We start from the raw sequence: 10,534 nt of genomic DNA, 5'->3' as shown, positions 1-10,534 counted from the left end.
ACACGTGCCTCTCCAGTGCAACTTTTTTCCCCCTCCAGCTTAGTCTCTTTGGACATTTCAGTGAAATTTTACTTACAACAGAAATTATGTAATCACAGTTGTTAGCAGATAATTTATCCCTCCTAGACCCCATACCAAAGAAAAACATCACTTCTGTTCAGGGTATTTATGCCAAAAATATAATCCCCAGCTATGTGTAATTAGAGCAGGACCAAAGAAGTGATGAAACACGTGACTTCAACTGTAACATGCATAAGAACAGAGACTGAGACAACTGCAAAGAATACAGATTCTCCCACCCCTGTTTTTTTATTATCAATGAGTAGGGACAAGATTTAGATCAGCAGTATGTCTGGCCTGTTATGTTTGTGCACTTCATGGATAAAAGTATTGAGTCATCTGGTCTCTATACTTAACCCTAGAGAACCCATGGAGTTACATATTTAAAAGAGGATTTGGATGTCTTGGGTTCTCTAGGGTTAAAGTAGAAGAACCTCTAAGGTTGCACATGTGTTTGCTAGTTTAACTTATTCATATGTAGAATACTCGACTCACAGGCTCAGTACTTTTCCAAGGGGACTTGGGAACATTCTAAAATTCTTGTTTACAGGTTGAAGGTACAAATACCTGATCCACTCATGGGCTGACAACCAACACTAAACGTAGCAACATCACAAAGCATCCCAATTGGCTCTATTTTCATGGACTGGGGAACCGGGGTAGAGCAAAAAAAATTGCCATAACCTTACACGGACAGAAAATACTGGGGAGGTGGGCAGGCTCGCCGAGGCTTTCTACACCCAGCAGTTATTTTTGCCCCATACACATCAAGTGACGCAGAGGAGCTGCGCCAACCAGTGCTTCAGTTACATGATGAAATGTGGGCATTGTCGGCAGCTTCCTTTGTTGTCTTGGCAGTGTTTTGGGTCTCTGTATTGCTGCCTGATGAAGTTTTGTCCAATTAGTTTGGATGGATTTTTCTATAAATTGCCAGTCAAAATGGTTTTGTAGACCTCAATGTTCTTTCTGGTGCTACCATCATGAGTTACATCATGAACAAAGACTCGTGAGCCATTTTCAGAAGCAGCAATGGAAGCCCCAACATTACCTTCACCATGCTTCATAGATGAGCTTGTGTGCTTTGGATCATAAGCAGATGCTTTCTTTTGCCATAATTTGGTCTTTCCACCCCTTTAGTAGAGGTTAATCTTGGTCTCATAAGACTTAGCTCCACAACTTTTGTTTCTAACCTCTGTACTTCTTTCTAAAACTCAATCTAGCCTTCTGATTCTTTTTGCTGATGAATGATTTGCATATTGTGGTATGACCTTTTCTCAAAGTCTTCTTCAAAAAGTGGATTGTGACACCTTCACCTCTGCAATGCAGAGGTTGGCAGTGATGTCACTGTTGTCTTTTTCTGTGTTTCTTTACAGCTCTCACAATGTTTCTGTCATAATCTACTGTTGGTAACCTCGACAGACTTGTTCGATGTCTGTTGCGCAGTACACCAGTCGTTCTTTTCTTTCTCGTGACATTCCAAAATGATGTATCAACTATGCCCAGAGTTTGTGCAATAGCTCTGATCCATTTCCCCTCCTCACAGCTTCATAATGGTTGGCCTTTCTCCCATAGAAAGCTCTCTGGTCTTTGTTTTTGCTGAACCACAAATGCAGTTATCAGAGTATGAAACCCAAAGTCCAAAACAAGGACTATGGAATGTTCAAGTAACAATATTTTTCCTCACTTGAAAATGGACAAGTTTAAACAAAAGATCTTCCATCCTGAGTTGTTTAACACATCTAATTGTAAATACAATGAAATTAAAGCTGGAATTCTGATCTTTTGTCTCATATTCATCTTTTGATCTGAAACCCACATGTCATCAGCATACAACAAAAACAAAGGGAGAATCCATGTTGTTCCAGTACTTTGGGAGGAAGCTGCTACATCTTAAAAAGAATAGAATGTCATTGATTGTAGTTTATTTAATTGAGGGGCCTATCTCAAAGTTCTGACTGATTAATTTTTGCAATGAAGATATTTGCTCCGATACTAGTCCATGTAGCGTATTATGGCAACTTTGCTGGCCACATGGAAGGCCACATTACAAGTGTGGCCCACGTGCAGGCATCAGAGAGAAAAAGAACCATGAAACGGGAAAAAAATTCCAAACACAGATGCTGACATTCCTCATCACCACCATCATCACCACCCCCACCCCTGGAAAAACAGCATGTTCTTTTCTTTGCCATACGACTAATACATGTGCACATTTGCAAACTTCCATAATTCAGCAAGGACGGTTTCTGTTTCGTCTCATTCTGGCACTTCGGCTATCCAACTGAAAGCAATCATGTGCCTCAAACACATCAGACTGGTGGGAATCACAAGGTTTTCAGGGGCTTACATAACCGACTTTGCAGACTCTGATGTCTAGGAGCGTCGTTGCGATAAGAGTTCACATTTCACCCAATTCGAAGAAAAGCAATCTTTTGCTTCATTAGGACGTGAAGCCCAAGCAGGGAACTGGGGTGTAGTCTGGCATTTGCTCCTGCTGTCGATTGTTTTGGCAAAGTTGATAACATTGGGCTTTTTACATTCTACTCAAATGTTACATAAGGTTGCACGGTGGTGGTATTAAAGCCAACGCCTGCTTAGTTTCCTTGTCTCGCCAGCTGTTGCACAATGAAAAACTTTGCACCTCCCTCTGGATGGCATTTAAGGGTATTAACTGTTCCCAGTGACCTCGGCCTTGCCAAGAGGTGTCTGCCTTCAATGCAAGAAGAGAAACTCAGACCTCCTGATATACGGCGACCTCTTCTCTGTCTGCAAGGTTCTACCCATGATTCAGCGGGAGCCCTTGTCTTGTCTGGCTTATTGCCCCAAGTGAAGGATCAAATCCAAGAAGCTGTGACCTCCACCAGGTCTTGCTGGCACTTGACCCTGAAAAAAAAGATTTATTCTCTTCATAGTCCAGGTGTGTTGTGTGACCTGCAAACGCGAGGTCAAGCTTTGCGGCCCGTTTGTTTAATGATTGAAGCTCTTTCGCTGATCGGTAGACTGGCATATTGTATGATGTCTTGGTGAAGAGTTTCTTTTTTTTAATGAAATTAGTCTGGTAAGGTTTTTTTTTAAATCATGTTATTATCATTTGTCAATAGAATTGAAATACATGATGAAATGTATTCGGTTCTCGTGGGAGGAGAGCTCTTTGAGGGTAAACTTTGTGGAGGGTAAATCGATACTTTCTGGAAAGAAATATGTAAAGCATCAAAGGAGGTGAAATGGCACAGCAGTAAAAGTGGATTTAAGATTTCTTAAAATCTCCACACATCATTTCCCTGCCAGTGTTGTTGGTTTGTGTTTGTTGTTTGTGATAAAGTTATAAAGTGTAAAAACAGAAAACGTTTTATAAGAATCTGTCTCAATTAGTATTAAAAAAAAAAGTTAATTAGTATCACTGCAGCTACTGTCACAGTCTTCCGGCACATTCAAACCAGCTGAGCAGAATCTTAACCATGTTTACAAAACACTTGACTGACATTTATGCCGTCTAATTTCTATTTCATGTATACACATTGTTCACTGCAGCCTCCTGATGGAGGTTCTGCTCTGCCCTCCTCTTAACAAATAAGTCCTGATATTTGTGTTCATCTGCATCAAAGTCCAGACTCTGGCTTCCTCCCACATCCTAAAATGTGCTTCTTTTCTGATATGAAAACTCTAAATTGACTGCACTTGTGAGCTGTGAATGGTTGTTTGTGGCCATCCTCCCTAAATGACTGGTGACCAATCCGGGGTGTCGGCTCATTAGTTCCAGAGGTTCCAGTTACCCGCAACACTAACGAGGAAGTGGTATCAAAAATGGATGGGGAATTATTGTGTAAATAGGCAAATATATTCCATTCTAGATTTCCACATCGTCATCATTAATATTTGCTGACTGGTCCCAATGGTTTTTCTGTGGAAGAGTTACCAAGTATGGTTCTCTGCCATATGGTATACGTGATGTGTGAGGAATTTGAATTATGAGACAGAAATTAGATAATTACAGCTCATACAGATGAAAATCACAGTCTCACATGAAGAATCCAGAGGAAAAGTAAAAACAAAACTGATGACTAAGGATAAAAAAAAAAAGAGTGTCATACTTCAAACTGTAGTGTTTATCAGTGTTGGGCACAAGTTTTTTTTAATCCACGAAGAAAGACACTGTTAGTTCTGATAAATAAAAACTACAGTGAAGTAATTAGGTTTGCAGGTGGCATTCCTGAGTATTACCCAGCCCTTCTTCACCAAACTTTAAAAGCTCTCCATGTCAACACATCACAGATGTGGGGAAAAATGGATATTAATCATTTGCATGCACTATTTGCACTGCATATTTTTTCCAAACTTATACAAGGTTGGATGGCAAATGAATGAGATCATGTCACCAGTTTGCCCAGCCTCCTTTTGGCCCCCGTGCATCTCTGTCCATTTTCTCTTTGTGTCGTCTCTCCTGGACACTCTTTCTTTCAATGTTTACGATTGCCCTCATCGCAAAACACACGTGTTGATGAACCCTGAGGGCTTCAAAAACGTTTTTTCCTCTTCTTTCCTAGTTTCTGCTGGACTATTTACACCATTACAGTACTTTGCTCATTCCCACTCTCCTTCTTGGAGGATCCCACGTGTGCTTCGGTATTCATTCCGCAAAGACCAAGCCAATGATACAAGCACAGCCACGTGCAGTGACATGAGGAAGGTTGCGTACACAAGCATGAGGAGAAAGTGAAAGAAATAAGATGAAGACCCAAGTCATGTGTCATAGAAGGAGGAAGAAAATAACATGATAAATGGTAACAAATTTAAAAGTCAGAAATATTCAGAACAAATCACTCAAAGACATCAAATTAAAAATCTTGAAAAAAAGTTTTCTTTTTTAGGATCTTCCTTTGATGATTTTGTTTTATTATCCAGTCTACCAATGGCATGGTAAGTAACTGCCTCACAGTTCTGAGGACTGCGGTTCAAATCCTAGCCCTGCCCGTGTGGAGTTTACATGTTCTGCCTGCGTGGCTTTTCTCCAGGCACTGCAGTTTCCTTCCATATCCCCACAACATGCGTGGTAGATGAATTAGAGGTTTAGAAGTGTTGAGAACATGGACTGCCAAGATAAATGTCACAGTTTTGTAAAATTAAATGCAATTTCATTCCCGCATTTATGAACAAGAAGCATAACACTTTTTTGGGAAAGTCTGCGACAAAACCATCACATCTGATACAAGTTTAAGATTAAATCTTGAGCCACAGCAAACGAGGAATGGTCCGACGAATTGGATTCATACGCTACAACATATTGCAAGTAACCCTACTAAGACAACTCTTTTTGATATACATTACTAGTACTTCTCCATCCACATTAAAAATATGCATCCTTTCCTCAAGTTTCTGTAGTGTGGTAATAAAAATACGGTATTGAAAACTACTGACTTTGCACTTATTTTGGGGACTTTTGTTTGAAATGCAATGCGAAAGATGCAAAACAACGGAACGTGTTGATTATGATCACTGTACTTTGAAAAGTAAAAACATGAAATCGTTTCAGTCCTTTCTTTCTCTCTCGGTCCCAATTGGAATTACAATTATTGTTCTGGGGATCCAATCAGCTTGTCAGTAGCACCTTGGCTGAAATATTAACGCATGCACATGACACAACACTGAGCTTCTCTGATTCAACAATGCTGTCGCTGACCACTTGAATTATTTCCCAGTTGTCAAATCTAAAATAAATAGAACAAGGAATTCAGAACTCCTTAGAGAGAACTTGTAGGTTATTTAATTTCAGCTTTGTGTGAGTTTGAGATGTTTGAGCTGATTACATTTCCCCCCTTGATTAAGTTTGATTGTGTTGAGCGAAGGTGCTATTTCAGTTGGTTAGAAGAGGAATTCTCATGATTTACAAAATAAGTCTTGTCAAAACAAAACAGCATCAGTGTGTCTGCTTGTCCCAAAGCATTCACACGACAAAGCCCATGTCACACGTCCAACATGGTGAGCGAAGGCAGACATCTGTACGCTTTCCACACACAGCAGCCGGAACAGCCCGCATGCAAAGTGACATCTGGAACCGAGCGAACATAATGTACACAAATACTCGGTGGTGTCAAAACATAAATCAATGTAAGTCCTACATACAAACATGGCCAGAGTTTTTCATGTATGCCTACTGCAACGCTGCGAGAGTCCTTGATTCTGTTTATCTGATAAGCAGACAGGACGTGACAACCCAAATGGTTTGGTGAGTCAACAGTATTGCTGTTAGTCGTGTGTAATTTTGACTTATTCCAATTACAACTAATGAGCAAAGTGTGGAAACAATGTGCTCATTCTGCCAGCCATTCTTCCCGATAAACAACCGAGACTAGTTGGACGTGCGGTTGCAAGAAGTTGTCCTCTTGCCTAACACAAGGGATGAAGCAATGCAGCAAAGATGGACTTGCTGCTCTTAGCGAGGCAATGCCTGCCTCCCCCAGACACATAATGTACAGTTAGACTCATCTTTGCGCTGACCTGGGTCATAGCAGTTGTTTCAGCATTGCTGCAATTCCACATCTACTCCCTCCCAAGGTGCACGGACGGCCCATCTGAGCTACTGTATGTACTCCAAATGCGAGTGCCATACATATCTGTATCTATTTGGATACGCATGAACTCCTGGTGGAAAAGAATGCTATTTGACACGTTCTGAAAATAAACCACAGGTTCATGACAGAATGAGGGAGGCTCTCCATGTTCCGCTGCTGTGTTTTGGAAGGGAGGACTCATGCGGAATGTTTTTCTGTCTGCAGCGGGAACAGCAGAACCCCTTGACTTTTGAGTGAACTGTTGAGTGCGTGCGCAATTGGGAAGACAAAACAAGCGACACAGAGCTCAGCTTGGATGAAGGAAGCGCCCCCTTGAGAGTCATGGACCTGGGGTAGGGGAGGTCACTCACGAGAAGCTTGTAAAATTCAACACCCACCAGAGAATGTAAGTCAAGCAGTTGGAGCAGAAGCCGAAACAGGAAAGCATAATTTGGAGAAAAAAACAGTAGAAATTATTGTTACACAGGTCATCAGTCACATTAGATGCAAAAGCAAAAGTTGTCACTATACACACCAACAGAGCAGTGCAGTGACTGCATATCTTTTACTCATTGAGTCAGCTGATGCTTACACCCGCTCATGGGAAGTTTTCCTGGCTAAGTATCATCAATTAAAGTATTAGAGAGATTCCCAAAAATGAAAAAAAAATGGGCAATTCAGGACAATATTTATTTTATATTTAATAGAGAGTAGTCAGATTTAGCTTGCAAATTGGATGTATAGCACACAGTCAACTGAATCCGATCCAATTTTTTCCTGAGGAAATGATGGAAATTGCGCCAACACATTTTTCACTTTTTGACATCATAACAAGCTAAAGCTCTACCGACATGTACGGGATGATTTTTAGTATGTTTTTAATTTAAAAAAAAAAGGCAGTCAGAATGGCCCCATCTGTTTTTTCACCACTTCATGATGTCGTAAATGGATTTTTGTATCTCCCACCATGAATATCCTCTCGAGGGATTTGTTTTAGAGAAGAAGCAGGAAGTGGCATTATTTGTATTTGTATTTGTTTATACCAGTTTTATTTGGGGGAAGGTAGCTCTTAGTTCCTTCGTGTTATCCAAAATGCCGTCTCATATTGCTGGATATTGCTTGAACACTCGGGAGGATGGATTCACTCTTCACACGTTTCCAAAAGACCCAGTTCGTCGTGAAAAATGGATTGCACAGGTGCAAAAAACGCGAGCTTCGTGGGTTCCAAATGGCCGGTAGGTGTGTATAGAGCTATTAAAAAAAATAATAGTTGGGGGGACGACGTAATCCTCTCAGAACGTAACAAAAGATCTGCGTCATAATAACTTAATAAAGTATGTAAGTCAGGGGTGCTAAATGTGTCGCTTGCAGCCTCCGTTGTTCGTCATCGCTCGCGGCCACAGGCGGCGTTGTTCGTCATCGCTTGGGGCTGTTTTGTTCATCACCGCCGCAGAGGTGGATTGGGCGAGGAGGTGGTTTGGCCGCGTGCGGGAGGAGAAAGGAGCTCTCCCCCCCACCGGCCACGGGTGTTTCGCCCAGCACGGGTCCTCTTGAGTACGCTAGATACCGTCATACGTACTGTCGGGGAGTCTGTTGTTAGTTAGAAGTGATCCGCATATCATCTAAATATGTCTCGAAATGATAGGGTAATATTGCCCCGGTCACTTCATTCGATTGTGTGATGTTCTCTTCTCCGAAAAGAGCTTTCATGTAGGGTTAGTAGGGGCGTCGGAAAAAAACAAAAATCTCTTTTGTGCGTCTCTCATAGCAGGTGGGACAGTGTCTTCTCAATGGCGACTGTCCCAGTGTGACCTCTGTAAATGACGTTGCTGGCAAAAATGGCTGCCACTGAGATGTTTGAGTGAGACTTCCGCAACTTTGCGCATGAATGACACGCTCTCCGCTCATATTCATTTTTGCGTATAGACATTGAAGTGAATAATATTACATGTAATTTTCATAATAATATCTATTTTAAAATGTATACAGTATAGGCATGTCAGTAGACCTTTAAAAAAACAGTCACAACTGTCTTAAGTGTAAAATGAAAGGTTTAATCAAATCTAATAGATTCTGTACTCATCCTTTAATACCGTGACTGATCTATAGCGTATTGGAAAGTAAGAAACGCATGTTTCAACCATCCCTGTCAGACAAGTCTAAAAAGAAGAGAACTACTCTATATTAAACCATTTCAATACATTTTGTACTATTAATGGACATATGGTACTTGTGGTGAGGAGGTCAATGTTTACACAGACTCTGTAGAAAACATGATGCATTCCGTTCTAGCTTTTTTTGTTGTGAATTATGTTGCCTAATGGCAATTGTTTTCCTGTATTAAGCAGCTAAGACGTATATTTCAATTTTCAAAGTCACATCTTTCCTCTTTGCAAACAGTAGGACCCTTCTGTAGTTTGGGTATTTTTGCCAACGCGCTCGGCTGAAATCCAAATTACAGGTTCCATGTTTTTTTTTGGGGGGGGGGAGTCATTTCCTTCCTGACATTGGTCCTGGCTAGTTTGTCATTCATTGTTTTCATTGGCCTACTGTGCAGTTACACTAACCCAATTCCAATTAAGTTCTGACAATGTGTTAAAGGTAAATAAAAACAAAACACAATGATTTGCATATCCAGTTCAACCTATATTTAATTGAATACACTACAAAGAAAATATATTTAATGTTGAAGCTGATTAACATTTTTTAGCAAATAATTATGAACTTGGAATTTTAGAACTGCAATACATTACAAAATAATTGGAACATAATTATTATTAATATATTCATATCTATCACTGTTCCATCAACTTTTTTGGACTTTGTTTTTTTAAACAACATTAAATAAACAGTTTGGAAGTGATAACAGTAATTGTTGAAGCTTTGCATGTTAAATTTTTTCCCTTTCTTGCTTGATGTTCAGCTTCTGCTGTTCAACAGTCCTGGGTCTCCATTGTTGTATTTTACCCTTCATAATGCAGAACACGTTTTCAATGGGAGACATGTCTGGACTGCAGGCAGGCCAGTTTAGTACCCACACTCTTATACTACGATGCCACGCTGTTGTACCACGCGCACAATGTGGTTTGGCAGCTGTAACGCTGAACTTTATAGGTTTTCAAAAGTGTTCCTGAGCCCATTTAGTGATATCCTTGAGACACTGAAGTTGATTTTCGATGCTGGGCCTTCTGAAGGGTCAAAAGGTCACGAGCTTTCACTGTTGGTTTTTGGCCATGCCGCAGTGATTGTGCTTTTTTAGAAGCTTTTGATGACGTCACAGATCGTAGATGATGAAATCCTTAAATTCCTTGCAATTGTACGTTGAGGAACATTATATTTCAAAAGTTCAACTATTTTCTCATCTTTTGTTTGGAAAAACGTTCCGTCTTTGCTTATGGATGACTGAGCCATTCTGGGGAGCTCCTTTTCTACCCAGTCATTGGACCCACTTGTTCCCAATTAGTATTTTACTTCTGGGATGTTCCAAACAGGTTTTTGATGAGAATTACTCAATTTTCTTAGTACTTTTAGGGAATGTGTTACAGCCATAAAATTCCAAGGTCATGAATATTTGCAGGAAAAAACAACGTTTATCAGTTTGAACATTAAAGGTCATCCCTGTAAACATTGTAAAATAGATATTGTAATGAAAAATACATATAACAATATTCACTTCAATGTCTATACGAAAAAATAAATATGAGCGGAGAGCACGTCATCCATGCACAAAGTTGCGGAAGTGTCATTCAACGACATCCAAGTGGTCGCCATATTGGCTGCATTCCCTGTCCGTGACGTCACCCGAACATACGCCATTGAAAACATGCGGTGGACCCTATTATGGGTAACGAACACGCCCCTTCTGACACGGAAGGTCTTTTCGAAGAAGAGAACATCACACAACCGAGTGAAGTTACCGGGGCAAT

Source organism: Syngnathoides biaculeatus, chromosome 6 (assembly GCF_019802595.1).
Source record: "Syngnathoides biaculeatus isolate LvHL_M chromosome 6, ASM1980259v1, whole genome shotgun sequence".
NCBI lineage: Eukaryota > Metazoa > Chordata > Actinopteri > Syngnathiformes > Syngnathidae > Syngnathoides > Syngnathoides biaculeatus.
This window is presented reverse-complemented; position numbering follows the sequence as displayed.